Genomic DNA, 20,933 nt, shown 5'->3' with positions numbered 1-20,933 from the left:
TGGAAATGGGTCCCTAGGAATAATGCTAAGTCTCACTCTAGTAACTAGTAAGGTTGGGGTGAGAAAACTTGTTACTTAAAGAAGTTAAAGATAAATAGTAACAATGGCACTTTGAGATGCCCCCAAGCCCAACCCCCAAAAATTTAGGACAGTAGATTTCTTTTCTAGAGTTTCTGAGTAACTTCTCATAGTTTTTTGTCTGTGAATAGGGACAAGCATTAAGATAAGGGTTATTCAGTGAAGCTGAAGCAAGGGGGTGTATTCACTGTGGCATTTGTGCTGCCCTGAGTAAATTTAGGTCAACAGCTGTTTGCTTTGTCGGTGATAAAATTGGGAATGTCATTTTATGGGTGTCACTGAGGCAAGTCTGAGGCTAAACAAAGTGATGGGGTTTGAGTTCAAGTTTGAGAAATGTTTGCCAGGGGAAAGCAGGCTCCAGATTAATTTAGGAAAGGGACAATAGCCACAGGACTTCTCACTGGCAAAATTAGGAAAGCCTTTCCCACAAAGTTCCTAAATCTACTCTTGAGGATAGGGTTGGAGTGAGAGTGCAGTAAAACGGAAGTCTAAACTCTACAGGTAAATTATGCATTTGCAAGAGTAGCATTTGCAAGTGTAGGCCACAGTAAACATAGACCTCTGACCTAAAGGTCCTTCATGTGGGACAGTTAGAAACTTCATCCTGCAGGGTACCACTTCAATCCGTGCAATGCTGAGCTTGGGATTAATATTTTTTATCTAGTACAGTGGGATCTAAAGAGCTTGTGGCAGCAATGAGGAGCAAGCAGTGAATTCGGGACAGTAGGTTTTAGCTTCCAAGAGACAGACATACAAATTCCACTGGGTATCACTGAGCTAAGTCTAAGTCTAGGGTTAGTTCAGGTACATTAAAGGAGAAGCAGAACAACAACAGTAAGGATGTCATGGGAAGGCAAACCCCTAGGTTAAGGGTTTGGGATGAGAGATAAAAGTAATCTATAGAGAAGAAATTACTCTGCCAAACTCATTTTGTTGACTAGTCCTCAAGCTACATTTAGAGTAAGTTGTTTCTTGGTATCGTAGGTTTGAATTTGAATTATAAAAAATTAAAGAATGTGTTCTAAGAAGGCGACAAGGTTAAGCTGTGGCAGCTTCCAGAATGATGTTTTTATGTCTGAGAATGAGCTATTTGCCATGAGGGCTCCAGGAAAGTGAAAAATCACAAAGTGGCAAAATTTTCTTTTTACAAACATGTCTGGGACACATGGATAGGTGTGGAGCACCCCATGGACACACTATGTACTCCCCATGAAGAACTGCCCACATGGTTTCTTTAGGACTTGAAGCAGTACTTTTAAACTGCAGTCAGAGGAATAGCAGAGCCTAACTCCACAAGGACAAAACTTGCCTTTAGTGAAGTACATCCTCAAGAGTGGAAAATGCTACACAGCTTCCTAATGGAAAAAAAATGGCAAAATTCCCAAAAGACCTGGCTCTAGTATTTGCTTTATGTTTTCTAAAGCTGTCCTCCCGCTCCAAAGCAAACATGATTAAGATGGTTATGAAGTGTCTGGATGCAATTTGCGGAGCAAAATGCTTTCAGTTACTTCTTTGCCAAACTGTGACTGCAAAACGCTACCTTACTTTTACATTTAGCTAAGACACGGAAGCTCTGTTGCACGTCTCTGAAAGTCAACCTTCTTATTTTTATAAGTGAAATGAAAGGAAAACTGAAATATCTGTAATATTCAGTATAGATGTAGGTATACTAGAGGACAGCAATGCTTAGAGATTCACCATTTACCTTTATGGTTTGTGTGAGTGGAGATTACTGGTATGTTCCTCTTTAAATAGAGGGAAGCCTGGACAGGCAACAGATTCCACCATGCCATCTTTCATGCAGCCTTCTATTTTGACCCAAAAGTTTTGGTGTAGGCTTTGCATTTCTTCTGTACTTGTTTCTCAACCTGTTCATTGTAATGTGATTGTAACAACTTAGTGAGATCCTTCTTGAAAGCACTGGTATCAATCATGTAAAGACCTTAACTTTCTACTGGATTTACATACTCTAAACAACTCCGCAAGCAATTACGTTCTTTACCATGTGACACAGCAGGTTAAAACCCCGGATTTTTTCAATCCCTGAGGCCCTTGTTTTCTCTCATTGTTTCACTCCAGCAAAAAGTGGAAGTTTTAACCCCTTATCAACATCAGCATCATGAAACTGACCCATTCTCTTTAACTAATGCCTTTATTTGGCACAATTCAATTTTTTTTGTTGAAAATTATTCTCCTCTTGACTGCATGGAGAATGTGAATTGGATCTTCAGAGTAATTTTTTCTTGGTATTGAGGGAACACTTCCATCTACAGATTAGGATAGAGGGGCCATATCTCCAATTTAAGGAAGAGTTTCCCTGACAGTTTGCGCCCAGTATCCACTTGAGTCCAGACTAGTCCAAAGAGGGGTTGATTTTGTAGAAGCTGTTTCTATTGAAAAGGTTTGTGCCATACACACAGGGCAAGAGAATTTGAATGGAACAGATTGTTATTCTCTAAAAGAAACCTCCTGGGTTTTGCAAGGGTTTTAGCAAAAGCTTCTGATGTGATTAGAACTCTGGCTATAAACTTTTAGGGCTAAATGGGGAGCAAAGAAAGATTCTAGAGTATACTAGTCATGAAGCTGCTCAGTTGCAGATTGGGAGTGGGTATATTGGTGAGGTTGTTATTTTCATACTAACAGTTTTCTCAGCTCGCTCTCTGAAGAATTTCTTATATAGAGGCTGCAATTACATGCTTCTAGCAAGCTCAGGCTCTGCAAGACTTTAAATTAATTTTGGAGGAAGAGGATCCAGGGAAGTAAAGAGGGAATTGGACTTCTAATAGGACAAAGAAACTAAATGTACTCAAAGGAGAGACCTCCCATTGGAGGAAATCTGGAATTCTCCCAGGGCTTTCTGAATCTTTTGAGCAACTTCAAGATGAGGATATGAAGACAGAGATGGGAGTTGTTTTCATTAGACAGGAGCAATTTGTTCTTCCAGCCAAATTAGCCGTATAGAAAAGCCTGACAAGGAAGGATTTGTATGCATCATCCCTAACCCAATTCCTCAGACTTAAAGGATCCATTAAGCATCTGGATGCCTTAGTGCTTTTTCAAATACAACTCAAATGTGTTGAGGCTGCCGATTACTCCAGGCCATACATAAATCTGTGCTGAAGTCAGAGGAAAACCTGCTATATTCACCTGTTGTGCAATTGCTCCATGTCCTCAGTGAACTACGCAGCAGTGGGACGTTAAATGGCATGAAAAGCATTTGTAGAACTGTGATTTGTTACACTTGTTACCTCTGACCTGCTGGTAATTCAGTGCTGAAGGCATACTGCTCACTCTTACTCATGACCCTCCCGGGTGTCACAAGTCTTCCCTGCTCTGTTTTACTTGCATGCATCTCTGATTTTCCCAGTACTTGAGAAGTGTTGTTGACCAGCTGCAAAATACCAGAATATCACAGTTCCTACAAGACATCTCACCTCCCACCCAGGAATCAGATTCTGAAGTCTATCCTATGCTTGCTTTTCTTCGAGTGTGGCTTTACCCTGAACATGAAAAGTGTGTCACCCCCATTCCTCCCTGTTCTGTGCCTGGTCTAAACTTAATGTCTTCATGCTTTAGCAACAAAATTACTATTTTTTGCTGGCTTTCATTCTAGCCAGAACTCAAGAGTCACCCCGGGGTAAATAAGAAGGAGCCATCTTCAATTATTTTCTCTACTTTGCTGCACAATAGAAGTAGTGTACATTAGCCAACATTTTGTTACTTTGCTCATGAAAGCCATCAGATTCATACCAAAGTGACTGCATCATTGAGGCAAACAATATCCAGAGAAACAGACTTATAACTTTTTTGTGCATGAAAAAATTTGGCCTTGTTTTCCTCTTCTCACTTCTGAGAATACTGAGACAATTTTGGCTAACGCACATGCGTTTTAAAATACTATCCTTCTTAGCTGATGAAAGGAAGAAAAAGAGATGGCTTCTTTGCTGGAGGAAAATGACACATGTCATAAAGAAGGACGTGCAGCACTCTGCTGGGTACAACAGTTCTTCATGATAACAACTGGTAGCCTCTTCCTAAGCTTCCCCGTTTTTGACTGAGTATAGAAAATATTGCTAAGGCACTTGCACAGTTTTCACATTTTCCTGGTGTCTTGGAATCCTGTTTAAATTCAGCCATGGCACGAAGTTTCCTGTGAAACTGTGTTGTGCAGAAGCAGCTCGGCTCATGTGAGTACGTAAGAAATAGTTCTGTATGCATGCAATAGGCAAAGCTTTGCTCCTTGAGCTGAAGATTAAGGAAGAAAGAAAGGAACAGCTTGCTTCTTCAAGCACGGGATGAGCCAGAGACATAAAATAATTCTGGGTACACATTATGTTCAGTGCAGAGTCACGAATGGCAAAGTGTGGACTCCTGTGGTGTTGTTTGCAGGAAGGACAAGCAGAAGGGATCTTTACATGACTTCTGCTGACAAACTGGAAGGAGTTTTTCCTTTAAGACCCTGGGTATCGGAAGATACAAGGAGACGCTGAGCAATTCAGAGCATACTCTGTTCTAAACAAGAGTTTTCTTCTGCTACTGACTGATTAAATACAATGGTTAAATATGGCAACCCAACTCCTTGGGGTTCTAAGGATTGCAAGGATTTAATTAACTTTGGGATAATCAGTTATACAACTGCAATGTGTAAGTGATAATTAGCCCTTGGCAAAAAACAGTGAAGCAAAGCAGGGGGACTTCCTTTTGTTTCTCCCTCTGCTGCATAAGCTTCCACAAAGTGACAAAACTCAAGGCCAAGGAAATGTTCATTGGAAAACTTGCTTACCTTTCCTTGTGATACCATGTTTGTGCTACTAAAGCCAATCTGTGGCTTATAGCTGTTGGCAATGCAAATGGTTGCAATGGCATCTTTGCCTGTTGCTTCAGTGCAATTGGAGCTTACACTCCTAGGCAAGGCTCCACTATTCCCTCGGGGTCTGCTGCCTGTATCACAACAAGCTGACGGAGGAAAAATATCCATCACAGCAGAACCACCCTCCACCCAAGTCCACACATTCACCACATGTTTTCCTGTCTCACCCTTTGAAGACCCTGCTGGGAGCAGCTGTAAATATTTCCTGTCCATATTGCAGAAGGCAATGGAGTCTCACATCCCTGAGTCAAGCTCTGCAAGAATCTCAACCTGCTGCTAACTTAGACCTCCAGTGGTAACCAGCACCAGCAGAAGGGTTGAGATAATCTTTCCCCAAAACTATGGACCTTGTTACAAATGCCAGTGTGTTGGTAAGAAGTTAACTACCCTGGTGCACTGGAGTGCAATATAAATATGAAAAGCTGAGCATCACATCCCAAATCTGCTATGGGGAATTACCAAAAAGACAGAATACCACCTTGAAGAATGGATGGGAAAAGGAGTGGGATGGATGCAAAAGGAGTGCATCCATGTCAATAGTGCTCTGTAGCCTAGCAAGCTGAGAGGCAGTGAAGGCGAGGCTGAAGACCCACCATGAAGGTATGGCAGCTCACCTGTCAGTTGCTTGCGGTAAGGAAATCAGGGAGGTGTGCTTATGAGAGTGTTCTCCAGGAGAAGCAGCTGACTCCCATTGCTCCTGATGGAGCAAAGCAGACAACACAATCAACTAACAATAGCTGCAATTTAAGTCTCATTTGGATCTGGTAATACTTTATAACAAGACAGTGAGTCTGCTATGTGAATAAGGAGGAGTTACAGTACTCCCTGCAAAGGTAGCAATGTGGAGTGTGCTGCTGCCACAAGATAAATACATCTAGCCTGCTGTCAGGTGCACAGAGAAAAAGAGGACAGCAAGGACTAACTTGCATTTGTTATTCTGGTGGTGGTCTGCCCCCAGCTTTTACCAGAGGACTTTCAAAACATTCAGGAATTTAGTTCCACACATGTGTGGTGCAGTGAACTTGAGGTTGTATAGTGGCTTACACCCTTCAGGGAACTACTAGATGTGTTGAGCAAACAAAACGGGTGTGATCACAGGTCACAGACATGGTATAACACTGTGTCCCCCCACCTTGCCAGGAAGGCTGGAAATTTTAGTGTGGTTATTTTTACATCTTCCAAAGAACAGTCTATCTAGGGTGCTTGTAGTCTAAGCAGCCATGCAAACACCTAGCTTTTTTTCCTTTTCTCAGAACTCCTGAGAACTTGGACACCATGACATGTTGTGGCAATGAGCTGTGTGCCTAGGGACATTTGTGCTGTCAAAAGTGGAGAGGCAGTGTCCCCTCGTAAATGACGTTGCTGCTGAATGTGGAAACTTGTCTCTTGAGCTTTGCTTTCTCCTTAACCACTGACTCTGTCTCCTCTTGAAGATGAGGTCAGATACCTGTCCTCCCTCGGAAAAATTCTTCTTAAAGGTTTCTCCTACACACCTTCCCTTCCTTGTGCCTCTGGGAGACTGCTATGTTAAGCTGAGTGAATACTGCAGATATCTTTCTGTTCTTAATTTCATATCTTTCTTGTGGTTTCTGTTAGCTGCTACTGTACTACTCAGGTAAAATTTTTATCTTCTTGATGTTGTCTTCTGAGAAACCAGTATTTAAGGAGAATCTCTTTGGCATAATTGAATCTGAGCTTGGCTTGACCTGTTTTTAATTTTCCAGGCGTTCTGCTTTTATTCATCACTCCTTGGAGGTGTTGATCAGTAGCATGTCAGCAATGAAGTCTCGGTCATCTCAGCACCTATTGCCAATCCACACTTAGTAGGATTTGTATTGTCAGCCCACATGCTCATGGTCCATCCATGGCCAAGTCCTAATATCAATGGAAGGGAAATGCAGACATGTTTTGTAGGAGTGTTCATGCCAAATCACGGTTTACTCTTTCTCCAATACAGCACTTCACTCTTGTCTTCCCTAGTGTTATTAATAACAGCAGGGGAGCTTCTCTAGGATCAAAAGACACTCTATAGCAAAGATTTCTTCAAGTTATTGTGGGAGCTTTGAAAGCCAGCGATTTGTTTTGCATACATCTACAGTGGTCCTGTACCTGGTCTATACAGGGCTAAGCCTATATCCAGACTGCTCCCCAAACTTTCCATCCACTGCTCCTTTTACCCCATGGGGTGCAGCACTTGCTGAAAACTTTTCAGATTAAATACAGCTCATAACTCGTTTCTAGACATCATGGTTCCTGCAATCCCATTTTTGGGCATTTTGACAACAGTTTTGTGTTTCTAGTGTGCTAGAGGGATCTCTCTTCTTTCTCAGGCATTGCTGTCTTGGTCTGCCTCGGTTTCTTTTAAGTGGTGGATGTCACATATCCTCAGCATTACTGCTAGGATTTTTTTGACAGCTGCTCTATTGTTTTTCATCTTCTCAACTGCAACTTGTATCTCTAACATTTTTATGGGAGTGATATTAACAATATTTTGGCTAAGTTCCCATATTTCATCAGATGGTGTATTAAGGTGGAACTAACTCTGTTTGGAAATCCTGTGCCTTTAACTTTTTTTTATGTTTTCTGTGATGTTCTACCCAAATCTGAGGATGTTTTCCATCTTTGCTTTCGATTGGACCATTTCTTCTTTTGCAGATTGTCACTTGGCAGAAGGCTCTGCATTTTCCCACTTTACTGCAGTTTCTGCTTCAATCATTAGGTCTTCACTTTCCTTTTTTTGCATTGTTTTTCCCTGCTCTGACTGCTTCCTTTGACACTTCCCCCCCACCTCCAGTTTTCAGTGAGTTTTGCTGGAGTTTTCATTGCGGTTCTTTTCTTTCCTGAGAAGTTTTCCACATCTCTCAGCTTCTCCAGTTCTTGCTCACTGGATAGATATCCAGTTGTTCCGCATGCAGCTTCAATTGTGTTGTCTCTGGATAATATCAACTATTCTTCCAGTGTGCCTTTTCTCCTTCCTCTCAAATCCATTCCTCAGAAAAGTAGGAGCTTCTCTCAGCACTGTCTTTCTTTTTCAGTACATGCTCTGCCTTATGTTACTGTATCTACTCTGCATTTTCCATGGTGTTTTCCCCTCATCTCTAAAGGTTTAGATCCTGTTTCAGAAGAAAAGTTGGGGTCATAAAGGTGTGTCCCTACATTCAGTCTAAGAAGGTGGTTAGCATGGCACAGATCTCCTAGAACCTGCTTTGTCATTGTACCAAGCAGGTTAAGTTAGTGCCCTTTATATTGTAGGAACAAGAAGGTGTAACTTAGAATAAATCTGAATGTTGATGCTTGAAGCATCTGATCAAGCATTTTCCATGGCTACGTCCTGTGGAGACATTTTTGGAGGTTAATTTCAGAGTGACCTGTGCAGGTGCAAACCTCATGCAGTCATGTCTGGCTGGTGTGCTACTCCCAGCCCCCTCCAACTGTATTTTTAAGGGCCAAAATAGGCAAGAGGATCTGACTCTCAAGGTTTTTTTCTAATTTTTCTTTGCAGGACCCTAGCTGCAATATTAGCTCAGCTCTCTCTACCATGCAAAACTGCTTAAAATAAAATCACATATTTCTGAGAACTGACTGTTCCTCTTATTGTGACTGTAGGAACAACAGTGCAACATGATCTTCTTTGTCACAGAAATTATAATGCCTTCTGGCTGAAGGACAGGAGTTCTGTTTCTGCTTAACAGCTCCTCCTGCCAACTTTACTTGTGCTGAGTAGTGTCTTGCTCGGCAGATTCTGGTCTTGAAATCAAAAGAGGAACCTCAGAATGAGGAAGGGCAAAAGGATTGGTCCCACTGTTATATATTTAGTCCTAAAGCTTTTGCTCAAAGTGCTGGACAATCTGTGCAAACCTTAAAAAAAAAAGACAAACCAACCACACCAGAAACCAGAAACCAGAGCATTAAGAATCTGTTCCATTAGGAACTCAGCAGGAAGGTGAAAAGTTTAAACAACTGAAAAACAGAGTAATAGACAACAGTTGGAGATTGTGGTGCAGATGCATATGTACAAAAATATTAATGGCGTACATTGTCAAAGACATAGTACCTCTAGTTCAGCCCTATGTAAACAGGCACAGCTCCAGGGGAATAACCCACACTTCACCCACTTAAAATCTGAATTCATCTTCATGTGTCTGTACACAGAATCTGGGTTTCAGAAAGGAGGGATTTTACTTGTGCATGTTTTGATACATATCAAACTTAAAACCTTTGGTTTTCTTTTTTAAGGTATATTTTTATATCCTTTAACCAGAGCTGAGCAAATTTTGCACAAGCCCAGTTCCTTCATTCTGGCACTTGGGAGCTCCAGAGTCCTGTTTTCAATTCTTAGCTCTGACAGCAATTACATGCACAACTTTGAGCAAATCACTAAATCTCTCATTTCTTAATGGGGAATATAACTCCTCCTTCCCTCCTGCTCTCTGCAGGTCTTGCTTATTTAGATTGCAAGCTATAGACACTATGAATTTCTGTTCTAGCATATACATATCTGAAACAACACAGTCCTGATCCCCGAGGGTGGAGCCTGGGAGGCAGGAGAGAGAATAGGAGGTGCTGCTGCAGTAGAAATAATTTCCAGATCCACCAGTAAAGGACTAGGATGCAGTGAAGGGTAAGCAAGCAGGTGAGCAAGAGGCAAGCACTTGAGTAGCCAGGAGCCACAAGAGCTTTCATACAACTTATTGCTCACTTCAGTACAAGGCAAGTGCTACACACTTTAAGATTAAACAAAAGAGCAGAGATGCGTTTTTTCAACCTAGACACAAACCCTGTAACACTGCTATGACTTGTTTTTATTTATGTATTTATTTGTTATAAAGGAATAACGGCTTTCCCACTGTCCTGATGATGCTCAATTCTGGCAAGGTGAGTAGTAGTTGCTTCTGTCCTGTGCACATCTCTCAAAGCCACAAGAAGTTGGTGATGTCTGTAAACCACCCTGAAGAACTTACTACAGGCAATATTCAGGATGAGAGAGATGTTCATCAGACTTAGCTTAGAAATCTTTTACACAGCCTAAACTGACTGGCATTTTTAAGTAGACACAGATAAAGAGACAAAGGACATCAGTGACTATATGTACTTTGAAAAGAAGAGACCCAAATGAGGAGGAGGAATGTGTGTCCTTGTGTGAGTACATTACTGCTTCAAGCAGTCACCTCAACCTTTGAATGCCAGCCTGCCTTTTTTTCACTGAAATGCTCAGATACGCTAGTAATGTGTTGATCACATCTTAACATGAAATCTAAAATCAGTAATGGCCATAGGGCAAAACATGTCTTCTAATGCTGGCAGGAGAGATGGAGGGTTCTTTTCCAAATTTATTACATCACTCATAACTCTAGTCTTCACAAAAAATGAAAGAGAACTATGCTTGCTTTTAAAACATTCATCTTAGGGGAGGTTTCCAGGTACAGGGAAAACTTTTTTTTTAATAAATACAACTCATCTGTGCTGCCCCCTTATTCCTGTAGCATATAGATGACTGTAAGATGGAGACAGCCACAGTCCTTTGACTAAACGGAAATTTTGTCTGTTCTCCAGATAATGTTGTTTGCAAGAGGAAACAATGAAACCCATGGGATGATATTGCAGACAAAAGGGGGTTTATTATTCATGCTACTTTTTTTTTTTTTTTTTCAAAATCCAGTTTTCTTCCTGTCTTTTTATCAATTTCTGCTTTATAATCTCAAAAAAATTATACAGCCTTCCAAGATTTCTGGTCTATGCCCAGACTTTTCACTCTCTGTAATTCAATCAAGTGCATCGCCTTAGCACAGTTTTTCTGAATGGCGGCAGCCAAACTAACAATGGTGGAGTTAGAAAAGGGTTTGATAACCATGTCTGCATCTTTGGTGTTCCTAGTCACCAGTCCCAAGCTATCGATATCTCACGTGCTTTGTGGACAAGAGGAGGAGGGATGTTTAAAGTTAGACTGTTTTCAGATTTGCTGCAGGGTAGAAGGGGGACTTTATGGGTTACAGCTGTGCTTATTTGATGGTTTCCTGGCTTTTTACAGTTCTGCCACCCACAAGCCGTCAAGTCTGCCATTGCACAGCGGTGGGTGGAGCTTTTACAGAGTGGTTCCAAGCTGTGACATGATTGTTTTAAAATGCCGGCATGGGCTTCGTTTTGTTGTTGGAGATTGGCCTCCTTTTGTCCCAGAGGCCCCTATTTCACCCCCTTGTTCTGTGCCCCTGCACTGCATGTACTGTCTTCTGCATCACTGAAAGTCAAGCATGACATTTCCACTGCCAGTTAGCAAAGCTAGGTGAGTCTCGTGGCTATGATGTCATCAAGGAGCTCTAATTCATGTCTGTGACATTTTGGCAGTGAAATGCAAGTTTACATAGAGCTTAAGTGAAACCGGGACAATGTCTGCATCAATAAGAGTTGGTGGCAAGATATGTGGTTAGTGGTAGTGATACTCGATGCCAATGTACTTTTTATGTCATTTGAAACTCAAACCCAGGAGTCACATGCTTCCAACAGCCCAAGATGTATGGGGTGGCAGTGTATCAACTGCATTTTGAGTTGGTTTTTTTAACTGCAACACTGGTGGGTTCTACTCAAAACGGATGTTTCACTCTGCTAGAGACTGTCAAAACCCAGCCTCTGCCCCAAAGAGTTTACAGTCCCTGCTGTTGCTTTCACCAAGTTCTGCACTGATGCTTTTAAATGGAGCATTTGAAATGAGAGTAAAAGGCATTATATCTTTTTTTTGACTGCAGAGATTAATTTCAGAGCTAATTTTCAAAGCTCCCCACTGCACCCTATACCCTGAGGGACTCTGTTCTCAGTTTTACCCTCCTTGAAACCTCTGACCCTGAGCTCCTCCAGAAATCCTGGGAGCTGGTCTGCATTCCAGCAGGTGCCCAGCTCACTGACGGACTACAGAGCTGCACGTGCCACTCTCCTCCCCCACTTCTCCCCGCTCCAGCCTTATGTCCATCACTCCTAGTTGATAGGAGTTTCTAAGGATGGTGGTATTTTAGAAGACAGATGCTTTTTTTACAGGTGACCCCTCATTATCTGCCTGAAGATAACCCTCCTCCAGACGAAATCTATGTGTGGGTAGAAGAGAAGCAGATTTATTGTTCAGGCAGAGTGGAAACTAGAACGGGATGGGAGACAGAGAGGCATATTCTCATCACGCCAAGGATGCTCAAAAGGAGTTCTTCCTGCTCTGTACAGGGAGCATCCTTACTCCAAGAGAAGATCTGCTATTTCTTGTACCCAGAGTCTTCTTGTACTTCCAGCAACGTAAAGCCAATAAATCTTTAGCGTAACAAAGCCCAAGCTCCTGACTCAGTAAGAAGCAGAACGGGGAAATCCTGCTGCCTTTTATTCTTAAACTTCATTCCAGGGAGCACGGGTATTTGTTCTGCTGAATGAGCAGCGTGAGGAGGGTTGCAATTTGAAGAGCAGCACTGCGCGCAATCCCTGCTTGACTGACTGACCAAAAGAGTACCTGGAAACCACCCGCTCCAAGTCACAAGGAGTGCATTGCTCTGGGCTTCCCGGGAACGTGCTAAAATACGAGGGTGTATTCCCATTCTGAAGATGAGGGATTTTGTTGTGTTGCACTCCTTTCAAGTGCTAATGAGAGTCACAGGCCAAGCTACCTAGGCATGCATACAGTGGTGTGGACCACTTCAGCTAAAGCTGCTTCACTTATGTCAGCCCTTTCCTGACACTGAGAACTTGATTTTGACCTCAACCTTCAACTCATCATTGTCCACATGACCTGTATATTTTGGGGCAGTAACTGATTTCTGGAGTTCATAGAAGTTATGTGTGTTACTATTTGAATTACTTTATCAACGTCTTCTTGTTAGGTATTAGGCCTCCGCAAAATGTAATCTTTCACTTACTGCAGTAAATAAAAGCTTGGCTGAATCGCACGAGGGACAAAGAATGGGTCACAGTTCAAAAGGCAAAAGAGAATAATAGGGTCCAGAAGTGTTTGGCTGAGAATATATTCTTTAATGCAACAAATTTAAAAGCTATCCCAGCAAAGTTCATGAAGGTGTAATAAATCACGGTATTTGAAAAGCTTACTTAGTACATTATACAGATTGTTATTTAAAATGTAGAGACTATACATGGCACTAGTCTTCTCATAAATAGGTTTTTTAAGCATTTTGCCTCAGGATTTTTCAGATTTCTCACACCATAGGTAACTTACCTTACTCAGTGCTTACAGGACCATGTAAATTCACCTTGCCTGAATTGCAGGAATATTTGCTGCCATGCACCTGTGTTTACCCTAGCCTGGAAGGACCCAGGGTGAGGAGTGGATTTCACTTGGCTCATCCACCTGTTCATAATCCTCAAATGTGCCTTGAAGAAGAAAGATTGATTCTTGGCTTTCACATAAAGGGAATCCTTCTTACTTGTCCTTACAATCTGGTATTTTCAAACACCTATATTTTTTACTGTGTGTCAGAAAGTAAGATACACTGCTGGGATGACAGATCTGTGACCATAAAGCAAGTGCCCCAAAATGGTACCCGTAAGAATTTTTCTGAAAAGGAGGTGAATTTCTGGTCTTTTTCAGGCTATGAACCTTGTCCTGTAGACACCAGCTGAATGGAAAGAGGCACAGTGACACTTCTGTTTCCAGTGATTCAAGCATTATGCCACCTGAGTCAGGAGTCATTTCTATGACGAAGAGGTTCTGTCAAACTCCTGGCTTAAGAAGTTCTTCCTGACTAGCAACAACGCCATGGGCTTCAGCAGAAAACGGTCCAGACAGGCCAGATTATTAAAGCCTCTACTTTAAGTAGCTTAAGAACATAGCAGCAAGCGTGTGCAATTTAGCAGTAAGGCTCCCAGTATATAAAGTTGAACAGCATTGCACCCTGACGTACTTCTTCCTGCTCAACCTTAATGTTTTACAACTTTTCATGACAGTTTTTGCTGAGAAAGAAAAAAAACCAAATAATTTCAATGGATCCATGTAGGCTGTAGGTGCTAAAGACCAAACTTCTGGTCCAGTATTTTAATAATGTGTTTCTTCTATCTCCACCTTCCTGTAGGGCAAATGCTTCTGCACTTCCCCTTAACCTTCACAGGGTGTATGGACCTACCTCAAAGAAAGAAAAAGTCTTTGTTTTCAGCCTTCATGCACAGCTCATGAGATGGATACTGAATTTTGGCTCAAGGTCTCTGTGAATATGTTCCAGGACAATTCCAATAGATCGGTCTCAGGCGGTACACTTATAGTTTTCCTATTGCCTCTTATTGCTGCATCCACCTAATGGTATATTTGAATCATGTATGTTCCTCTTCATTACCTATACTATCAAATAATTTTAAAAATCACATTTTTAAAAAATTACCATTATTCAACTGATTTTAAATTCACACACTCAATTGCAGGTCTGTCTCCTAACTCCTGTGGGGAAAAAATAAGTGCCTATTTTAATCACTCACTGTAAAATTTCCAGTTGTTAATTCAGTCCCCAAACTAGTGGGTACCTTCCTCTATTCTACTGTCTTGAATAGTAGTAGTAGGCAAAGCCATACAGCATGGTCTGTTTCTAATTACACTATCCTGTTTCCTCCTAATGAACAAAAAATCTCCATTTTGTGCATTGCCTGTTAACCTCTGGAAAGGTCAGTGCTTTGCTCCTGTAAAGCAGCACACTTTTTTTCCCTTCCATTTAACACAGTTATTGCTTTCTGGAAGGCAGGATGTTTCTTGCCCAGGCTAATGCAGAATCAGGCTGGCCCTTTTCATTCAACTTACACATCTGAAGGCTCAGGGAAAAGTAATTAAGTCTGACCTTAAGTGTAATAGCTGCCACAGACATTGCCTTGGCTACTCTGTGTGCAAAATTGATGACTGATAAAGCATGTTTTCTATAAAAACATCTACATATTCTTGGCTTGAAGATCTTAAGCCATGGTAGAGCAAGGACTTGAACTCAGGTATAGCTAGTCCTGCAAAACCTGACATCCACTATTTCCTTCAACAAAACTACAGGAATCAGCAACCCATGTCTTTCTGCCTACCAGACAGCTTCTTTCTGTCCCGGGCCAAAACCCCCAGTTTTGTGTCAGGAAATTTCAACCAGTTTAATTTATTGCCAATTAACAAGCTTCCAGTGACTGTTTCTGGTACTGAGCAATAAAAACAAGTAAACAAACACTTAGAGAAACATCTCAGCTTTGCTCCTGACACCTATCCTCCTCCTTTTTTACTCTCTTTGCTGCACTCAGCCCCTTCGGTGATGTGGCAGGTAGCACAGGGGACTGGGTTGATGCACTGTTGTTCCTTTACTTTTGCTCTTCTCGTTTCTGATTCCACTGCCCCAGCATGGGGTCCTCCATAGGCTGGTGTCCCCTCAGAGCTTTATGCCCTCCTGAGACTCCTCCCTGCCCCTCCTCAGGTGACTCTTTGCTCTGCCCTGCCTGGGAGGCTTTTTGCTCCTGAAATCAAAAATTAAAAATTAAAATCTGATGTGGCCCCATGTTTGTTTCATGGCACAGCTCAAAAGCCAGAAGTGGAGCTATTTCTGGTTTCTCTTGGTACTGAGGAGGTCACCATCAGGGCAAACACATCTCCAAAGAGTTACCATGGAAATTACCAGACCGCCTTCTGCACTTTGAACACCTTCTTCCTACTAAAAGAAATGAGAAGTGGGCATTCAGAAACATTTGAAAACCATGGTCCAAGCCAGCCAACTTCTGGCAACGGCTCAAAAAAGCAGATGTGACGTCAAGGAAGGTGTGCTCATCTGTTAAAAATATAGGCTTAGACTTTTATCAGGTTTAAAGCAGCTTTAGCTGATGAGGTCAAGGGGTCTGTTCCTCCACTCCACTAGCATTAAACAAATAGCTTTCTCTTCTTTTTCATTGTAGGCCTTACTCTGCCCACCCTGTGAAGGCAGCACAAAGGAACTACAAGAACATTTGCAAACAAATGCTGCAAATATTATGTGTGGGTTTGTAAACACAAGCAGTGATTCAACCCTAAACGGCAGCAGATAGTAGCAGGCAACCAGGCCTTCAATTATTAACTAACAAGGCTGAGCTGACCCCAAGTCTTTCCTCTGTGCTTATGTGAGTGGGAGAGGGGGCATTTCACTAAGTGTGCAGCATCAGCCTGATCGAAAAGCGGTGTTGTGGCCGCCGGCCAGCAGAGCACTTGTAAGGGTGCAGCAGCTGCGTTTCGGGATTACGTGGGCTTTGCTCGGGGGACCGTGGGCAAAGCCTCGAGATATCTCCATCACCCTGGCTCACTCTTCCTTGGTGGGGAACTGGATCCGAACCTACATGTCTGTTTCCATCTGGGATGCCCCAGAGCGTCCTCTCCCTCTATTCCAGAAAGACACAGGAGGGTTTCCCACAGCTCCCCTGTGCACTCAACACCTGGGGGCCAGGTCTTAGATACCCCACAGGGTCTCTGGTGGAACGAGGAATGAGATGGTGGGGTGAATCCCATCCTTACAACATGGTTTCCAGGCTGGATGTCAGCCCCTGCCTTTAATATCTCTGAGATACAATGCTGAAGTTCAAGAGGAGCAAACTGCACAGAGCACCCCAGGAAAAAAACCTGTGTTCTGCTGAGGGAAAAGGGGTGCCTAGGGAAAACGTGTGCCAGCTCTGATACCTGGTATCCCTAGCTCTCCCCATCCCAGCTTGCCTTTGTACTCCTGCATTCATGCTAAGAAGGGTGGACACCAAAATCTCCCTCTGCCACCTGACACCCACTTCTTTCTTGGTGTAGCCTTGCCACAAAAAGCTGTACCAGAGATAACTAATCCCTACCAACACCAGGGGAGGTTTGTGGGAGCTAGGTGAAAAAGGGGGCACAGCGGCCCCAGGGAACAGAAGAAGAGCATGTCTCCAAGGGACTTGAGAGCAGTCTGCATCCACACTCCTCTACTTTCCTTCTTTTTCCCCATTTTCTTTATTTTATTTTACTTTATTTTTAGCTTGCTTAATAAGTACAACCTTAAAAGTAGAGAAATGGAAGTAAAAACCTGGCTTGACTCCTGGCACTAGGGATTGGAGCCCCTTCCGCATCTGAAAGTTAGGTGTACAGCAGAAGTCCAGCTTTAGCTGGAAGCCTTTGCTCACTGATGACCTAATATTTTGGATTTAATTTTTTTTTTCTTTTTCCAGGCTCCCTGTCTATAAGCTCTGTTCAGACATGGGGATCAGAGATGAGGCACAGAGGACAGAGATGTTTGGCACCTAACTACACCAGGTCTGCCTGTGACAAAGGGTGGCTCCAGAGCCACAGTGGAGATGCAGCCAGTGTTGGAGTTGAGTGTTGGAGCTGAAAGCAAGCTTACTAAGGACGTGTGTAAGCCTGAAAAATGCGTGTGCTTGTGGTAACATACACAAGAACTGGATTCCTAGACTGCTTATTAATTAAACCTGGAGACCAGGAAGATTATTGTAATAGGAGTTATGTTTAATGAAGGAGGTGCGTACTCTGGGTGAAGAGTGTACCTCTCAGTGCCTGACATCGTTCCTGTATTTTCACATAACTGGAAGGAACTTCTCCCTATAAATACACACCTATGATTTTTTTTGTCCTGCATATTCATCACCGGATAACCTCATTGACTCTAAAGGAGTGTCACCTGGAATGAATTTTCCTGTGCCTTAGAAGACTATATTGTGCGTGTGCGTACATTATTTAAATGGCAGCACTAAGAAAACAGCATGAAATGTATTCATCAGCCTGACTGCCAGAGGTGTTGCACACCTGCAGGTCCCATTTAAGGCCAGTGGAAAGTGGAGACTGAGAGGCATCTCCGCTTTTGCATTCTGAGGACTGAATAATTTATTGGGATGTTATTGAAGGTTTTTAATGGTGCAATCAAATCATTATAAGCAAAAAGCTACAAAATCAAATTCAGAACAATGAAAGCATCAGTTCATTAATGGAACAGTTCCAGCCATCTGGCATTCATATGTTCTGCATTGGGGCTGTTATTGTGCAGACATAAATGACCCAATCTTACCTTCAAGCAAGAGCTTTCATTAACTAAATATATCCAAATTCTTTACTGTTCAGCTAATATTACAGGTCCTATCCTGCGTTTTGGAATGGGCTTTTTTTCAGTTTTGTTTGGTTAAATCTTCAGTCTCACATCACTTCTCTTTTGGGGACATGCGTGTTCCCCATCCCACTGTGGACACAGCACCTCTTGGAAAAGTTTTAGTGGTTTGTGGTGCCGAAGCTGTGGAAGAGAGAGGAGGGGCAAATTATATTTCAGGGAAAATAACAACACTTAGACACTAGTGATAAATACTGTCACTCAAATGAAATGCAATGCTAATGTAGGACTGAGTTTTTCACTTGCCATTATTTAATTTTTTTAAATGGTAGCTCCAGCAACTCTTCAAATATCTGACATTTAAACAGACCAAACTGATGTGCAAAGTTATACACAGTACAGAGGCATCCATCAGACTTCTTCCGAGCAATTATTTTTTTTTTTAAAACCTGTAAATGAGTAAGGCATTCAATGTATTGGTGGGAAAATATAATTCAGTTCCAGGTGAAAGGGCACAGATAGGATAAATTATCTATTTTAGATGCTTTCTGTTAGCTAATGATCTCTGTTGGGGCAGGATTTTACATTTGCTGGACCTTGCAGCCACAGCCAGAGGAGCAGGTGCTAGAGAGGTGTGTTAAAGAAGCGTGCCCACCCGCTGCTGCTGCACTTGCTGGGGTAAAGTTTTCCCTTGTCTCCCTGTATCCTCATGAGAAGGGGGTTTTCACTCCTTTCGTGGCAGACTGGGGCCCTGCGCTTGATGAAGAGACAAATCAGAGCAACGCTGACCTTCCAGTCTTCCCTCAACACCCTACAAACAAGGGCCGTTTCTTAGAGAACCTGGAAAACAAAATGTCCAGGCGGCTACTTGAGCTTCTAGGCATTTTGTGTAAATGCACAGCTTCCCCAAAAGAGTGGCGGTGACCCAGCCGCACCTCGGAGCCGAAGGACAGATGCCACATGGGGCTGTTCAGCGCTGCTGCCCTCCCATGGGAGATGCACGTTCTCAGCCTCCCTCCCCCGCTTTCCCCACGTGGAACCTGCAGCCATCCTCATCTCTGTCCTTACCCCAAAATTCATAGTTCCCCCTGGCTGTCTCACATCCCCCACTGTGGTGAAGCTGCGACAGTCAGCTTCCCGGCCTCCCCCCCTAAAAGGCAGCCTCCTGCCCCCATGACCCCCCCACCAAGCACCATACGCTCCACACAGCCATCAACTCTTGTGTGCTCCAGCACCTGATACTACGTGGGTCCTAAGATTATTAAGAGTAAAGCTGAGGCTTATGGTCCTGTATGAGTTATTACTGGATTTGTCACTCATGCAATGAACTCCTTTGCACCTCTAACAATAATTTGCCCAAAGCATCTTACAAACCCTGCCACAACCATCTCAGGGCAACTTGGATGGTGCAAGTACCAGGACAAACCCAAAGCCCCTTTCACAAAATGCCGATGCACTGGTCACTTGGACAGATGCTGCTCTTGTTTCTGGCTTTAGACTACTGTAAATAGCCTGATTTGACCCAGATCTTGCCACAGAGACTATGGGGAACAACCATCTCCTCTGCTTTTGTGGGTACATCCCTAACACTCAATATGTTCAGGCACCCATGGACACCCGCTTTGCCTTCAGCCATAGCCCTGCAGTCCTGCTGTTAGGGGCTGGGCACAGGCAGAAAGCCATGAAAAGTCAAAGCTTAGCTTGCAGGAGCAGTATGGTCTTGTTAGCTTTTCAGCAACCAGCTATGCCGCAGAAGGATTAGGATGAGCTCAGGTCCGAGCAGCATGAGGCCAAGACAGGCAGAGAGAGACTGCATGGAAAAAGCTACTTTCTGCCTTGAGAGCTTTCCAGGTTTTGGAGGAGTTCATGGTTCATAGGACGTTGTGCACTGCTGCTGTACATACATAGCAGGAGGCCAGAGGAGACTGAACAAGGGCAGAAGCACTTGCAATGGAACAAAGATGTCGTGGCTTTACGGACAGGCCTGCTTTCTTTCTGTGGGAATTCTGATGTGTCTGAAGTTGCTCTGGAGAACAGCATGTTTTCCGACTGTGGGTACTGTTGTCGTTTGCTCAAATTCCTCTGCATCCTGTTCTGAACAGATCCTTATACGTGAGCACTGGGCTTAGGATAGTCCGTATGTAACAAATGAGCAAAAAGTCAAACTCCACAGAGTACTTTATTCTGCGTGCGTTGCTGGAGCTGTTCTTCATAACATAACACATGCTTTACCAATCCACTATGGACAGTGGTGTTTTAGGAAATTGGAACATACTTAAAAGCTGATCAATAAAAATTGTACACTGAAAATCTTTTTCAAGTTCTCCGATTATTCCTATCTCAGATAATGCTGAACCTTGCCTCCCCCCCCCCCCCCCGTCCCCAACTAAGGTACTATTAATTGTGGTCTCATCTAACACTTCCTTCAAAGCATCCGCTGCACTGAAAGATTCGGCACCTTTCCAACCTGAAATGAAATTATCCATTGTTAAAAGAACACAACAGTATGCTGCATAGAGCAATGACAGAGTGAAGAGACATCTTAACTGTAAATTCCTGAAATTTTATTTTTTAATTAAAAATACCAGAGGTACTTTCGAGGCCCAGACTGAAGAGGAATTAGATGTCTAACTTTTCTGGGTCTGTATGACTAATCTTGCAGACGCTCAGTTGAAACTGTATGAATGCTGAGAATTAAACATAAATATATCAATATGTGTACATGTTAAGCATACTTATGATTTGAATCAATTCACAAAATTGAGCACATGGTTTGTTCTGGAAACAGGCATTTTTTCCAGACTGAAGGATGTGAAAACTACTTCCCTATCTAATACGATTCAGTACATCTGCGTGTGATTACATAAACACATTTCAGACCGCGAAGCAGCACAGCCAAGTCTCACAGAAGTTACATTCATTAAACTTTGTTGGACCACGTGATCTCCCCTGGA

This window comes from Accipiter gentilis, chromosome Z, assembly GCF_929443795.1.
Source record: "Accipiter gentilis chromosome Z, bAccGen1.1, whole genome shotgun sequence".
Classification (NCBI taxonomy): domain Eukaryota; kingdom Metazoa; phylum Chordata; class Aves; order Accipitriformes; family Accipitridae; genus Astur; species Astur gentilis.
The sequence above is the reverse complement of the archived record's forward strand: the minus strand, read 5'-3'. Positions refer to the sequence as shown.